Source organism: Heterodontus francisci, chromosome 1 (genome assembly GCF_036365525.1).
Source record: "Heterodontus francisci isolate sHetFra1 chromosome 1, sHetFra1.hap1, whole genome shotgun sequence".
Taxonomy (NCBI): Eukaryota; Metazoa; Chordata; class Chondrichthyes; order Heterodontiformes; family Heterodontidae; genus Heterodontus; species Heterodontus francisci.
Window position 1 is genome coordinate 271820261 of NC_090371.1, and position 16441 is coordinate 271836701.

Genomic DNA, 16441 nt, shown 5'->3' on the forward strand with positions numbered 1-16441 from the left:
ACACCACCAATTTTCGTGTCATCTGCGAACTTACTGATCATACCTCCTATATTCACGTCTAAATCATTAATGTACACTGCAAACAGCAAGGGTCCCAGCACTGATCCCTGCGGTACACCACTGGTCACAGGTTTCCAATCGCAAAATCAACCCTCGACCATCATCCTCTGCCTCCTGCCACTAAGCCAATTTTGGATCCAATTTGCCAAATTGCTCTGGATCCCATGGGATCTTACCTTTTTGACCAATCTCCCATGTGGGACCTTATCAAAAGCCTTACTGAAGTCCATGTAGATAGACTACATCAGCTGATTTACCCTCATCTACACACCTCGTCACCTCCTCGAAAAATTCAGTCAAATTTGTTAGACATGATCTCCCCCGACAAAGCCATGCTGACTATCCTTGATTAATCCTGTCCCTCAGATTTTTTTCCAATAGTTTTCGTACCGCTAATGTTAGACTCACTGGCCTGTAATTACCTGGTTTATCCCTACTACCCTTCTTGAATAATGGTACCACATTCGCTGTCCTCCAGTCCTCTGGCACCTCTCCTGTGGCCGGAGAGGATTTGAAAATTTGTGTCCGAGCCCCCGCAATCTCCTCCCTTGCCTCACATAACAGCCTGGGCTACATCTGGGCCTGGGGATTTATCCACTTTTAAGCCTGCTAAAACTGCTAATACTTTCTCCCTTTCAATGCTAATTTGTTCAAGTATATCACAATCCCCCTCCCTGATCTCTATACCTACATCGTCCTCCTTAGTGAACACTGATGAAAAGTATTCATTTAAAACCTCACCTTCATCCTCCGGCTCCACACACACATTGCCACTTTGGTCCCCAAATGAGCCCTATTCTTTCCCTGGTTATCCTCTTGTCCTTAATATACTTATAAAACACCTTGGGATTTTCCTTTATCTTGCCCACCAGTGTTTTTTTATGCCCCTTCTTCGCCCTCCTGATTACTTTTTTAAGGACCCCCCCCCCCGCACTTTCTATATTCCTCTAGTGCCTCTGCTGTTTTCAGCACTCTGAATCTGCCATAAGCCTCCTTTTTTTTTTCCTGATCCAATCCTCTACATCCCTTGACATCCAGGATTCCCTGGACTTGTTGGTCCTACCCTTCACCTTTACAGGAACGTTGACCCTGAACTCTCACTATTTCCTTTTTGAATGACTCCCACTGATCTGATGTAGACTTTCCTACAAGTAGCTGCTCCCAGTCCACTTTGGCCAGATCCTGTTTTATGATATTGAAATCGGCCTTCCCCCAATTCAGTATCTTTATTTCCGGTCAATCTTTGTCCTTAAATCTTAGAGTTATGGTCACTATCCCCGAAATGCTCCCCCACTGACACATCTACCACTTGTCCGGCTTCATTCCCTAAGATTAGGTCCTGTACCGCCCCTTCTCTTGTAGGACTTTCTACGTGCTGGCTCAAAAAGCTCTCCTGGATGCACTTTAAGAATTCCGCCCCTTTTAAGCCTTTTTCACTAAGACTATCCCAGTTAATATTGGGGAAGTTGAAATCCCCTATGATTATTACCCTATTATTTTTACAACTCTCCGAGATTTGCCTACATATCTGCTCCTCTATCTCTCCCGACTGTTTGGAGGCCTCTAGTATACTTCCAGCAAAGTGATTGCCCCCTTTTTGTTTTTAAGTTCTACCCATATGGCCTCATTTGAGGAACATTCTAAGATATCATCTCTCCTTACTGCAGTAATTGACTCCTTGATCAATAGTGCAATGGCACCTTCTCTTTTACACTCTCCCCCCACCCCCCATCACACCTGAAGATTCTGTACCCTGGAATATTGAGCTGCCAGTCCTGCTCTTCCCTCAACCATGTCTCTGTGATAGCAATAATATGTGTTCGTCAATGCCTTCAATTCATCTGCCTTACTTGTAAGACTCCTTGCATTAAAATAGATGCAATCCAGCCTTGCATTATTTGCTTGTGCCTTAACAGGTCTATATTTGTTCCGCCTTCCAGAGTGCCTTAGTTTCTCTTCTATATTTGGCTGTGCATTACCCCCTACTGTACCTCCACTCTGTATCCCATCCCCCTGCCAAATTAGTTTAAACCCTACCCCAACAGCACTAGAAACGCCTATCTGTACCCCTTACAATAGAATCCCCTATCACTATAGCTCTCCCACTCTTTTTTCCCCCCCTCCTGTGCAGCTGAGCCACCCGTGGTGCCACAGACTTGCCTCTTGTTGCATTGCCCTGAGAAGCTGTCTCCCTCAACAGTATCCAAAGTGGAAAATCTGTAAGAGAGGGAGATGGACCCAGGGGACTCCTGCAATACCTGCCTAGTTCTTCTACTCTGCCTGGATATTGATTCAAGGATTTGTTGTATTATGAATTCAGTAAGGATAGAGGCATAGAAAAAACATTCTTAAAATCCAACAATAGTCGAAAGTACTAAGGTCAAACGCTGGGCCAGAATTTGCTGTAGCAGGGCATCTATATTTCGATTTGCCCATACGCCCTTCAGCTCAAAATGTTTTTGCCCACAAGGTTGCTGCACAGCGAGGGAAACCGGGCATCTGGATCAAGGCAGCCAACAGGCGAACTCCTCGAAAAATCAAACTGAAGAATTGGCAATTAAATACAAGAAGCAGGGTGACGTAAAGGGCAATGAATTTAAACTCGTATATCAGGTACAGGAAGAGAAATACACAGGAAAAAAGAATAGGTTGAGAGAGGAAAAGGAAAGCGAAAGGGAAAGTAAGAAAAAACATTTTAAATTTAACGTGACATTTTAAAAATCTCCCCATATTTTCAAAACCTGAAGGAATGAGGCTCCACACTTGTAATAGTTAATATTCAGTGCCAGAGAGGTGGCAGGTTGAGTTTGTATCTACTGTGTAAATCACAGCAACTTCATGATATTCAATAGTGAGGCAGACAGCAAGTTGCTGTTTTAGTAAATTTAACAGTGGAGCGATGCAACTCGGGGGACAGAAGCTTTAGAATTTTGGCATTTGACTGCACATCTCCTCGCCTGAAGTTGCTGCACAAGTTACTCAGTGAGGGTCATTATTTTGACAGCAAATTCTGGTCCATTTTATTGTCAGGAGTCTACAGCTGAAGTATAGCTGGTACATCTTGGTGGGAGTTCCTGAGCATTACTTGTGATTGATTATATATTGGCATTCTTAGTGGGGTTATGTAGTTAGACATAGAGCAACCACACAAAAATAGACTTTGGTCATTTGGCTTTCAAAAGAGAATTGGATAATTACCTGAAGAGAAAAATAGGGCAGGGCTACAGGGAGAAGGCAGGGAATAGGATTAGCTGAGTTGCTCTTGCAGACAGCCGGCAGGAATACAATGGACCGAAAGGCCGCCTTTCATGTTGTAACCATTCTATGATTCAATTACATTTCTTGAGTTTACTATAGGTAACTTAATATCCCAAAGCCCCCAAATTCACCACCTCTTTGACTGAATCTTGCTCTTCTCATTTATGCATTCCACTAGTTCCTGCTCAGTGTGCACCTCCCCTTTTTTATTATTCATTCATGGGATATGGACATCGCTGACTAGGCCAACATTTATTGCCCATCCCTAATTGCCCTTGAGAAGGTGGTGGTGAGCTGCCCTTCTTGAACCGTTGCAGTCCATGTGAGGTAGGTACACCCACAGTGCTGTTAGGAAGGGAGTTCCAGGATTTTGACCCAGCGACAGTGAAGGAACAGCGATATAGTTCCAAGTCAGGATGGTGTGTGACTTGGAGGGGAATTTGCAGGTGGTGGTATTCCCATGCATTTGCTGCCCTTGTCCTTCTAGTTGGTAGAGGTCGCGGGTTTGGAAGGTGCTGCAGTGCATTTTGTAGATGGTACACACTGCTGCCACTGTGCGTCGGTGGTGGAGGGAGTGACAGTTTGTGGATGGGGTGCCAATCAAGCAGGCTGCTTTGTCCTGGATGGTGTTGAGCATCTTGAGTGTTGTAGGAGCTGCACCCATCCAGGCAAGTGGAGAGTATTGCATCACACACCTGACTTGTGCCTTGTAGATGGTGGACAGGCTTTGGGGAATCAGGCGAGTTACTCTCGCAGGATTCCTAGCCTTTGACCTGCTTTTGCAGCCATGGTATTTATATGGCTACTCCAGTTCAGTTTCTGATCAATGGTAGCCCTGAGGATGTTAGTGGGAGATTCAGCGATGGTAATGCCATTGAATGTCAAGGGGAGATGGTTAGATTCTCTCTTGTTGGAGATGGTCATTGCCTGGCACCTGTGTGGTGCAAATGTTACTTTCCACTTATCAGCCCAAGCCTGGATATTGTCCAGGTCTTGCTGAATTTATACACTGACTGCTTCAGTATCTGAGGAGTCACGAATGGTGCTGAACATTGTGCAATCATCAGCAAACATCCCCACTTCTGATTTTATGATAGACAGAAGATCATTGATGAAGCAGCTGAAGATGGTTGGGCCTAGGACACTACCCTGAGGAACTCCTGCAGTGATATCTTGGAGCTGAGATGATTGACCTCCAGCAACCACAACCATCTTCCTTTGCACTAGGTATGACTCCAACCAGCAGAGAGTTTTCCCCCTGATTCCCATTGACTGCAGTTTTGCTAGGGCTCCTTGATGCCATACTCGGTCAAATGCTGCCTTGATGTCAAGGGCAGTCACTCTCATCTCCCCTCCTGAGTTCAGCTGTTTTGTCCATGTTTGAACCAAGGCTGTAATGAGGTCAGGAGCTGAGTGGCCCTGGCAGAACCCAAACAGAGCGTCACTGAGCAGGTTATTGCTAAGCAAGTGCCACTTGATAGCACTATCGATGACACCTTCCGTCACTTTACTGATCATTGGAAGTAGACTGATGGAGCTGTAATTGGCCGGGTTGGACTTGCCCTGCTCTTTGTGTGCAGGACATACCTTGGCAATTTTCCACATTGCCGGCTAGATGCCAGTGTTGTAGCTGTACTGGAACAGCTTGGCTAGGGGTGCGGCAAGTTCTGGAGCACAGGTCTTCAGTGCTATTGTTGGAATGTTGTCAGGGCCCATAGCCTTTGCAGTATCCAGTGCCTTCAGGTGTTTCTCGATATCACGCGGAGTGAATCGAATCGGCTGAAGTCGGGCATATGTGATGCTGGGGACTTCAGGAAGAGACCGAGATGGATCATCAACTCGGCACTTCTGGCTGAAGATTGTTGCAAATGCTTCTGCCTTATCTTTCGCACTGATGTGCTGGGCTCCCCCATCATTGAGGATGGGGATATTTGTGGAGCCACCTCCTCCAGTCAGTTGTTTAATTGTCCACCACCATTCATGGCTGGACGTGGCAGGACTGCAGAGCTTAGATCTGAACCTTTGATTATGGGATCGCTTAGCTCTGTCTATTGTATGCTGCTTATGCAGTTTGTCATGCAAGTAGTCCTGTGTTGTAGCTTCACCAGCTTGACCCCACCTCATTTTGAGGTATGTGTGGTGCTGCTCCTGGCATGCACCCTTGCACTCTTCATTGAACCAGGGTTGGTCTCCTGGCTTGATGGTAACGCTAAAGTATGGAATATGCCAGGCCATGAGGTTACAGATTGTGGCTGAGTACAATTCTGCTGCTGCTGATGGCCCACAGCACCTCATGGATGCCCAGTTTTGCATTGCTATATCTGTTTGAAATCTATCCCATTTAGCACGGTGAGAGTGCCACACAACACAGTGGATGGTATCCTCAATGTGAAGGCGGGACTTCGTCTCCATAAGGACTGTGCGGTGGTCCCTCCTCCCAATACTGTCATGGACAGATGCATCTGCGGCAGGTAGATTGGTGAGGACGAGGTCAAGTATGTTCTTCCCTCTTGTTGGTTCCCTCACCACCTGCCGCATACCCAGTCTAGCAGCTATGTTCTTTCGGACTCAGCCAGCTCGGCCAGTAGTGGTGCTATCGAACTACTCTTGCTGATGGAGCTTGAAATCCCCCACCCAGAGTACATTCTGTGCCCTTGCCACCCTCAGTGCTTCCTCCAAGTAGTGATTAACACGGAGGAGTACTGATTCATCTGCTGAGGGAGGACCGTAGGTGGTGATCAGTAGGAGGTTTCTTTACCCATGTTTGACCTGATGCCATGAGATTTCATGGGGTCCGTCGTCGATGTTGAGGACTCCCAGGGCAACTCCCTCCCGACTGTATACCACTGTGCCGCCACCTCTGCTGGGTCTGTCCTGCTGGTGGGACAGGACATACCTGGGGATGGTGATGGCAGTGTCTGGGATATTATCTGTAAGGTATGATTCCGTGAGTATGACTGTGTCAGGCTGTTGCTTGACTAGTCTGTGGAACAGTTCTCCCAACTTTGGCACAAGCCCCTAGGAGGACTTTGCAGGGTCGACTGGGCTGAGTTTACTGTTGTCATTTCCGGTGCCTAGGTCGATGCCGGGTGGTCCATCCGGTTTCATTCTGTTTTATTGACTTCGTAGCGGTTAGATACAACTGAGTGGCTTGCTAGGCCATTTCAGAGGGCATGTAAGAGTCAACCACATTGCTATGGGCTGGAGTCACATGTAGGCCAGACCAAGTAAGGACAGCAGATTTCCTTCCCTAAAGGTCATTAGTAAACCAGATGGGTTTTTACAACAATCGACAGTGGTTTCATGGTCATCATTAGATTCCAGATTTATTAATTGAATTCAAATTCCACCTACTGCTGTGGTGGGATTCGAACCCATGTCCCCAGAGAAATACCCTGGGTCTCTGGGTTTCTAGTCCAGTGACAATACCCACAAAGCCACAGCCTCCCTCCAGGGCTGGGTGCAGTCCCAGCAGCTGCCAGCGCTCTGATTGGCTGGTTGTTTTTGGAAGCGGGACATCCTACCTCAGGGGGCTGAAGCCACGCCATCAGACAACTAATTGCCTGAGCCACGCAAAATTGCACAGTGTCTTCCCTGGTCGACAGGGGCGGGCTCCCCACCAGCTGACTTTTCAACAAGTGGGCGGGGCCACCGCCTTTGTGTTAAATCCCGGCCCTTATCTTTTCTCTCAGGTGTTTTGTGTAAGTGCAAGTAGTTGGTGCAGTATTATGTTAGGGCTTGAGGTGTCTGATTTGTCAATTAAAAGTATTTACTAATTAACACCTTCATTTATATAATGATCGCTCCCTCTCCATAGCATTTAATTATATGTAGATAAATTTACTGCTGACCATTGGCTGATATGACTGAAGGGTGAAAAACATGTTGATTGGTTTAATTTTCAATTTTATTAACAAGCAGCCAATGAAAGTCACTATTTTTTTGAAAAAAGAAACACTCATCTCTTCAGAAATATCTTCCATTCAGCAGAAAGTATGCTGAACATTTTCAGAAAAGGTTGCCTTTTTTATGAAAAAAAAATCCTTCTTGGGATGAAGGGTGAACAGAAATTTCAGGGCAATGGGGAAAGAGCTGGGGAGTGGGACTAATTTGATAGATCTTTCAAAGATGGGCTGAATGGCCATGTATCATTATATGGTTCTATATGGGCGTCACTGATAAGTCAGAATTTATTGGCCATCCCTCGTTGCCCTGAGTGGCATTAAGAATCAACCACATACTGAGGGACTGGAGACACATGTAGGCCACGTAGGGTATTCCTGAAGGAAATTAGTGCACCAGGTGGGTTTTAACAATAATTCTGCAGCTATCATGGTCATTTTATCTGGCACTAGCCCACAAATTACTGAATTTAACAACTTGTCATGGTGGAATTTAAACTCATGGCCTCTAGGTGGCCATTGCAGAACCATAACCACGAAGCTGCCATATCCTTCAAACCTCTACCATGTAAGATATAATTCCGAATATCACAGATGATAAAGGTCACAGATTCTAAGAAAAGTCAAAGAATTTAGTGTAGTATTAGGATGTAAAGGGTTAATGCTGAAGACAGTGAGAGAAACCCCTCCCACTGTAAGACGGGTGATGTAACAGTCACATGAGGTTAGGCTTGGGAGAAGAGGTAGCAGCACGAAGGATGATAACATAGGAGGCTTGATGAGAGTGTATGTAGTATTATGTAAATAATAGAGTTCTTTGTTGACCTTATCTGAGACTTTCTCCAGAACGCCCCAGGTACACTACAAAATACAACAACAGTACAACATTTAGCCTCTCGATTACCCAGGAACTGCCCCCTCACCATCCCCAGAGGGGACAGTGGACCAAAGACCCCATATAGAAAATTGAATAATTCTACACAGTGTGGAAAACGGTACAAGATAAAAAATAAACTGGTCAACTGAAACCAAGGAAAAATAACATAGCCCAAAAAACTTCAATGGAGACAAAGGAAGCAGGGTGAAGCATAACGAACAGACAAAAGCAAACGTTAAAAGATTTATTTAAAAAATGTTAATAGACTCCTGAATTGTTTCACCCTTTAACCTGTGAGGAGATCCAATTACAAGATAAGTGAAACCACTTTCTAAGCTATCTTGTGCACTGGTCTAAAACTTGTTAGGACAATATTAATTAAAGTGCCTAAAAACTTAACAGTGGGGGTGAATTTCCTCGTGGCTTTCCTCTCCCTGCCCCACTGTACTGGCAAAATCCATTTACATGTACAGGTAAGATTTCTGTTGAAGTTATGTGGGGATGGGGGAGCTCTGAGGGAAATCGACCCCACCCCCCGCCCCCCCCATCCACTCCACAGATATGTTAAAATGCAGTCAGCTTTACAGACCTTGTTCCATATTAATAAAATGGGTTTTAAAGCAGACAGGTAAATGTACAGAATTAAAAATCAGCTAATCTTTATTGAGCCAGGTTTATTAAAACAGGTTGTCTCCCTCCGTCCTGCCTGATCTGAGAATGGTCAAATTTTCATACAATCATAGAATGTCGACGGCACAGAAAGAGGTAATTTGGCTCATCATGTCTGTGCCGGTCGATTGAGCCACCCAGCCTAATCCCAGTGCCCACTACCCCCCTTCCAGCATTTGGTCTGCAGCCCTGCAGGTTACGGCACTGGAGGTGCATATCCAGGCACCTTTTAAATGAGTTGAGGGTTTCTGCCTCTGCTACCCTTTTCAGGTAGTGAGTTCCAGACCCCCACAACCCACTGGGTGAAAAAGGTTTTCCTTATTTCTCCTCTAATCTTTCCACCAATCACTTTAACTCTTTGCCCCCTAGTCACTGACCTCTCTGCTAAGGTGAATAGACCCTTCACCTCCACTCTATCCAGGCCCCTCAAAATTTTGTACATTTCAATCAAATTTCCCCTCAGCCTTCTCTGTTCCAAGGAGAACAACCCCAGCCTATCCAATCTTTCCTCATAGCTGCATTTTTCCAGTCCTGGCAACATCCTCTTAAAACTCCTCTGTACCCTATCTAGTGCAATTACATCTTTTCTGTAATGAGGTGACCAAAACTGCACACAGTACTCAAGTTGTGGCATAACCTCCCTGCTCTTATATTCTGTACCTCGGCTAATAAAGGAAAGGATTCCATATGCTTTCTTAACCACTTTATTTGACCTGTCCTGCTACCTTCAGGGATCTGTGGACATTTACTCCAAGGTCCCTCACTTCCTCTACACCTCTCAGTATTCTCCCATGAATTGTGTATTCCTTTGCCTTGTTTGACCTCCCCAAATGCATCACCTCACACTGCTGTCAGTTGAATTCCATTTGCCACTTTTCTGTCCACCTGACCAGTCAATCGATATCTTTCTGTAGCCTACAGCTATCCGCCTCACTATCAACCACATGGCCAATTTTTGTGTCGTCTGCGAACTTCTTGATCATGCCCCCTACATTTACGTCCAAATCGTTAATATAGTAGCACAAAATGCAGGGGACCCAGTACTGAACCCTGCGGGACGCCACGGGAAACAGTCTTCCAGTCGGAAAAACACCTGTCAACAGTTACCCTTTGTTTCCTGCCACTGAGCCAATTTTGTATCCACCTTGCTACATTTCCTGGATCCCCTGGGCTTTTACTTTTGAAGCCAGTCTGCCATGTGGGCCCTTGTCAAATCCATGTAGGCCACATCAACTGCATTACCCTCATCAGTCATCCTTGTTACGTCTTCAAAGAACTCTCCCTTCAATTTTTCCTTGTAAAAAATAACCAGCCTGCCCATAAACTGCTGCTGTTTGAGATGCTTTCTTTTTTTATGTATTGATGTTATGGGCTATGTCTACTCCCCTGCTAATTTTAGTAAAAATGTACACAGGCATATAAAGCAGAGAGTGCTGCCTTATCATTTGGTCTGTTTTCCAATAAAATTATTGAATGGAAGAAATATGCTTGTAAATGGGCCACTTGAGTTGACTGTTCTAGAGAAATTAAGTTCTGAAGCTTGTAGATCATATTTTAACCAGCTTACTGCTTTCAATTCAAGGCAATCAGGTAATGTTTTAGTGATATTGTTTGAGAGATAAATGTTGATGAGGACGCTGAGGTGGGAATGGTGGGAGGAAACACCCCTGCTCTGCTTTGAAATCGTGCCTTGGGATCTTTTGTGTCCAACTGAAGGGGCAGATGAGGCTTCAGTTTAATGTCTCTTCCAAAAGATGACTGCTCTGACAGTAGCATAGTGGTTATGATACTGGGCTAGTGATCTGAGCAAATGGTCCAGAGATATGAGTTCAAATCCCACCATGACAATTGGGGAATTTAGGTTCAAATTGAATAAGAAATCGGGACTAAAAAGCTGCTGTCAGTAATAGTGACCATGAAACTACTGGATTGTTGTTAAAAACCATTCTGGTTCGCTAATGGACCCGAGGGAGGGAAATCTGCCATATCTGGTCTGGCTTATATGTGACTCCAGATCCACAGCAATGCGGTTGACTCTTAACTGTCCTCTGAAATGGCCCAGCAAGCCACTCAGTTGTATTCAAGAAGGTGGCTCACCACCACCTTCTCAAGGGCAATTGGGGATGGACAATCAGTGCTGGCCTTGACAGTGTCTTCTACATCCTGTCAATGAATCAAAAAAAAATTGCCGCACTTCCTCAATATTGCACAGGAGTGTCATCCTCGATTATATGCTCAAGCCTATGGAGTGGGACATGAACTGCAGCCATTCTGACTCTTAGGCTTGAGTGCTACCCACTGAGCCTTAGGTGACACTTAAATTATGGCAATACAACAGGTTTGTCAGCAGGAAAGAGAAAAAGACAAGTTAACAAATCAGATGTTGACCTTATTGACGTTTGATGAAAGGTCTCCAAAGGAAGTATTAATTTTTTTGGACCTGAAATTTCTGTTGATCCTCTGACACAACTGGAATGGATCACCACACGAAGAATTGAAAATGGGATGGAACTAGGCTGTCCTGGGATTAGCACCAGACGCGGAGGGGGCCATTAATCAGCGTGTCAGGAGGAGGTCCTGCACAACCCAGGGAACTTGGCCCTTCATGCCCATTAGAAGCCTAAGCAGAACACACAACAACTGAGTACTCCAAGGGCCCCCTGAACTTCTTACAGACATAAGATACTGGATTCAAGAGGCGATTGGTTACCTCACTGGACCAGTTTTAGGGCTCCTGTTGGATCCATAAACACATATGTGCTGGGGGTGGCCATTGTTGACTAGGCCGGTATCCATGACTACAGGTGGCTGGGTTGGTAGGGGACTTGCTGCGCCAGCAGTACAGCTGGACCTGAGGATATTGGCCTCTTTGTTTACTGCTGCTGTGGGATCAGCTGCCTATTTCAGCATGCTTCTTTCTTTACCTTCAATATTGGTGATTCCATCCTTTGGAAGATCAGCCACATCCATTGTTAGTGTTTTATTCATGATGCATATCTATGTCCTGTGAAACTCGGTGTGCTGCATGGAATATAATTAGGAACAACTGGCACTAGCTCCCTTTCCAAAGGGAGAAGATGTTGAGGGATATTCTGAAAAGGTGAATAGGTGGTGTGTGCTTCATTCAAAAGGGCAGCCTGTTAAACCCTTTCCTGTTCCGAAATGTCAAACATTTTATCAACTGTGCATCACCAAATCGTTAGTGGATGTTGTGAATCGGGCACTAGTTAGTGGATGGCATGAATCCACTGCTAGTTAATGGATGGCATGAATTGGGCACTAGTCCATGGAAGGTGTGAATGCGCTACTAGTTAGTGAATGGTGTGAATCTGCTACTAAATAGTGGATGGCGTGATTTGTGCACTAGCTAGTGGTTGATGTGAATGCTGGTTAGTGAATAGTGTAAATCAGACATTAATCAGTGGAAGTTGTAAATCTGCTGCTAGTTAGTGGATGGTGTGAATCCAGTGGTAGTTAATGGATGACGTGAATCAAGTGCTAATTAATGGATGACTTGCCCATTTGGGCGATAGTTAGTTGATGACATGTTCATTTTGGTGCTAGTAAGTAGATGGCAGAAAATAAAAGCTCATGGTATAGGGGGTAACATATTGGCATGGATAGAAGATTGGCCAGCTAACAGAAAACAAAGAGTAGGCACAACTGGGTCATTTTCTGGTTGGCAAGGTGTAACAAGTGATGCACTGCAGGGATCAGTGCCGGGGCCTCAAGTTTTTACAATTTATATAAATGACTTGGATGAAGGGCTCGAAGGTATGGTTGCTAAATTTGCTGATGACACAAAGATAGGTAGGAAAGTAAATTGTGAAGAGGACATAAGGCTACAAAGGGATATGGATAGGTTAAGTGAGTGGGCAAAGATCTGGCAAATGAAATATCATGTGGGAAAATGTGAAATTGTCCATTTTGGCAGGAAGAATAAAAAAGAAGCATATTATCTAAATGGTGAGAGATTGCAAAGCTCTGAGATGCAGAGGGATCTGGGTGTCCTGGTGCATGAATCACAAAAGGTTAGTATGCAGGTACAGCGAGCAATAGGAAAGCTAATAGAATGTTATCGTTTATTGCGGGAGGAATTGAATACAAATGTAGGGAGGCTATACAGGGCATTGGTGAGACCACATCTGGAGTACTGTGTACAGTATTGATCTCCTTATTTAGGGAAGGATATAAATGCGTTGGAAACAGTTCAGAGAAGGTTTACTAGACTAATGCCTGGAATGGGCAGGTTGTCTTATGAGGAAAGATTGGACAGTCTAGGCTTATATCCACTGGAGTTTAGAAGAATAAGAGGCGACTTGATTGAAACATATAAGATCCTGAGGGGTCGTGACAGGGTGGATGTGGAAGGATGTTTCCCCTCGTGGGAGTATCTAGAACTAGGGGTCACTATTTAAAAATAAGGGGTCACCCATTTAAGAGAGAGATGAAATTTTTTTTCTCTGTGGTCATGAGTCTTTACAACTCTCTTCCTCAAAAGGCAGTGCAAGCAGAGTCTTTAAATATTTTTAAGGCAGAGGTAGATAGATTCTTGATAAGCAAGGGGGTGGAAGGTTATCTGGGTAGGCGGGAATGTGGAGTTGAGGTTGCAATCAGATCAGCCATGATCTTGTTGAATGGCGAAGCAGGCTCGAGGGGCCGAGTGGCCTACTCCTGCTCTTAATTCGTATGTTAGTATGGCATGTTTAGTTGGGTGCTAGTTTGCAGATGTGGTGGCAATTCAGGTTCTAGTTAGTGGGTGATAAGGACATTTGGTACAAGTTAGTAGATGATGTTGCAATTTATGTGATATGAATGGTGTTTAGATTCAAGTGCGAGTTAGTGGGTGATGTGGTTATCAGGCGCAAGTTAATACATGGTATTGCGAGTCAGGTGCTAGTTAATGGATGAAGTGTCAACTCGGGCACTAGCTATTGGATGATGTAACAATTCGGGAGCTAGTGGATGTTGTGGAGATTTGAGCAGTGGTAATCAAGTCCAGGAAAGTTATTTGAATTAGTCACAATAATACCTTTCTAAACTGTAAAGTAATTCTGCCTATTTACACCATTTCCATTTGATTTTCTCTTTGCTGTTGCTCTTCCAGGTTCCCTGGGCTGAGAGCACAGTGAAGAGAGCTACTCCTGGAGAAAGTTGATCCCAGGCTCTGTCCTGTTTTGTCTAATCTCACCAGACTAGCAGGGCAGGTGCTACTGTTGGCCCAAGTGTTCCAGAGATGGTGGGACAAGTAACCTCCTAAACAGCCAGGGCACCCATTCTCCACAGCTTTCCTATTGACTCTTACGTAGAATGTATATTTATTGGGTTTTGGATGAACAGAGAATTCCACTTGACTACAGTTCCCTCCATGATCAAAGAGCTAACAGCTCTTGTTATTCAGGCTGACTCGTGAAGGAAAGCCAATTGGACTACTGTTGCCATAGTAACCGATCCCGGTCAGAGTGGTTTCTTCAGGAAAAAAATAAAGCTGAAATCTGAAAGAAAAATCTTTTGATGTTTAAAAATCCTAAGGATCAGGCAGGCGGGATCTCCAAAGCTATAAAAATTGAGGCCTGTATGGCTTGTCTTCACATCATATTTTAAATACAGAAACATTGTTGGTCATTTTAAATATTCTCAGATACTTAACTTGAATAGAAGAAAAGGAGCTTGCTTTTATATAGTATCTTCTACAACCTCAGGACATCCCAAGGTGCCTCACAGCCACTTTTGAAATGTAGTTACTCTTCTTGTAGGTAAACATGACAGCAATTGTACACGCAGCAAGATTCCACAAATAGCACTGGCAGAAAACTTGAGTGGTGTTGGCTGAGAGATGGATGTTGGCCAGATTATCGAGGGAGCTTCCTTCTTCAAGTAATACCAAGGGACCTTTCCCATCCACCATTCCCACATTTAATTTGCAGAACAGTCAGTGACCAATTCTGGCAGTGTTTTTTTGTCTTAATCTCTCAGAACAGCTAGGTCTTTTGTACAACTTTCCTCTCCTGTTTCCTTCACGCCCCTTATCAATGATTGAGTCGAGTGTCAATCACACCACCATTCTGAAAATATTCAGGTAAGATATCTTCAGCTTTGCAATTGGGATGAGGCTAAGTACTGGACACAATTATAACAAGCTGTTGTAAAGGGAGATTTTGGTATATTTCCTGGCATTGTTCAATATCTACCTTTACTTAACCCCAGTTTATATTCTCGAGTTGCTAGCCTGAGAGAAGAGATTTTGCTTAGCAATCACGGTCATGTGACTTTACAAAGATCAATGTTGGCAACTTTGGGATTATGCTGGTACAGTAGTTACCTACCTTCCAATTCATGTTCTGATTGGTGTGTGTGTGTAACTTCATGATGCCGCATTACTACAAATGCATCTGCTCCTGGATTGCATCTAACCAGGCAGCTTATATCAAGGAGAGCCAAGTGGAGACAAATGGAGTGAAGAGGGTTAATATCAATAATTCTGGTTTTACTATTTAACTAAGGTGTGGTTGAATTGTGCATAAAAAAAACCATTCAAATTTTCAGTCTTGAAAAATTGATTCCAAAAACATCTGAAGTTCTCACCTAATATTAATTGGTTTTAGGAAATTGTCCAGTTCAGTTGTCTCGAACCTCACAGCCCCAAGGCAGAAAGTCTTATGCTGTCTGCAAAATTAATCAAACTTATTTTGGTCCAAAACTGATGATAAGCCTTCGTTGGTTTCTGTTGAACTTGCGAAGTGTGCCAGGTGTTTCCGATTTCTTCACCCCCGTTGCTTGTGCTGAAATGTTGAAATAAAAACTTTGGCCAAGTTAGAAGGTGAGTTGCAAGTCATCGATAAATGCCTGATGTGGTTTGTGGGGCCATGTTATGTCTTTGGTACCATAGTGCACCTGGGCATGTTTGAGGTGCAGAATCTAACAAATAAAATAACACACATCAGATCAAAAACCTTGACAGCTGGAAAGGAACTGTTTACTGATGCGTCCGTAGCAATGGGATTTTATGTTAATATAAGGTACAAACCTTTCCCCTGTTTTCTTGTGTCTCCCAGGTGATTACGTGGCTGTGGGGCAGTGGTGGTGTCTAGTCACGATGCTACAGCCATCATGAGTGCGGAACAAGCTTGATAGACCAGCTGGTCTTTTCCTGCCCTTGAATTTTGTGTTTGTAACCTGATGGAATAAAAATTTCCTGTAGTTTTGAAGAGCACCGTTCTCAGTGATGTAGGTGATATCAATCAGCCACATTGATTTGGCGGGGATCGGGGGGAACAAAGGCTGCTGATAAAAGAGCCCCTCTCAGCGGTTCAGTGAGCTGGTGTGCACGAGATTCGCGGATTAGGAACATCCCCGATTTGATTGGCACTGAGTTAGCTTATAGTCATGGCACTAAATTTGCCCTCAAACTGCCTCTGGAATCGAGGGAACAAATCACCAATTGTCTCAGCTCCTGATAACTATCAAGTGAATGCTGCTGGAAAGTATATCTATGTGGATGTCGGGTTAGAGAAGACCAGGTTTGGCTGTGAGTACCCTACTGCCATGCTCTTCACTGATTCGGCTCATACATAAAGAATGACCTTTTGTGCAATGAACTGAAGTGTTGCCTGTGCATGGACAAAACCCCAGCAAGAGTTGGCATCTGCAGGAAAGTAAGGGTAGGTAACGGTCA

General features: G+C 44.4%; 1 protein-coding gene across 7 annotated transcripts in view; it reads left to right on the plus strand.

Moving 5' to 3' along the window:
- psd3l (pleckstrin and Sec7 domain containing 3, like) overlaps positions 1-16441 on the plus strand; it is a 433935-nt gene that overhangs the window by 210190 nt on the left and 207304 nt on the right. The window lies entirely within an intron of this gene.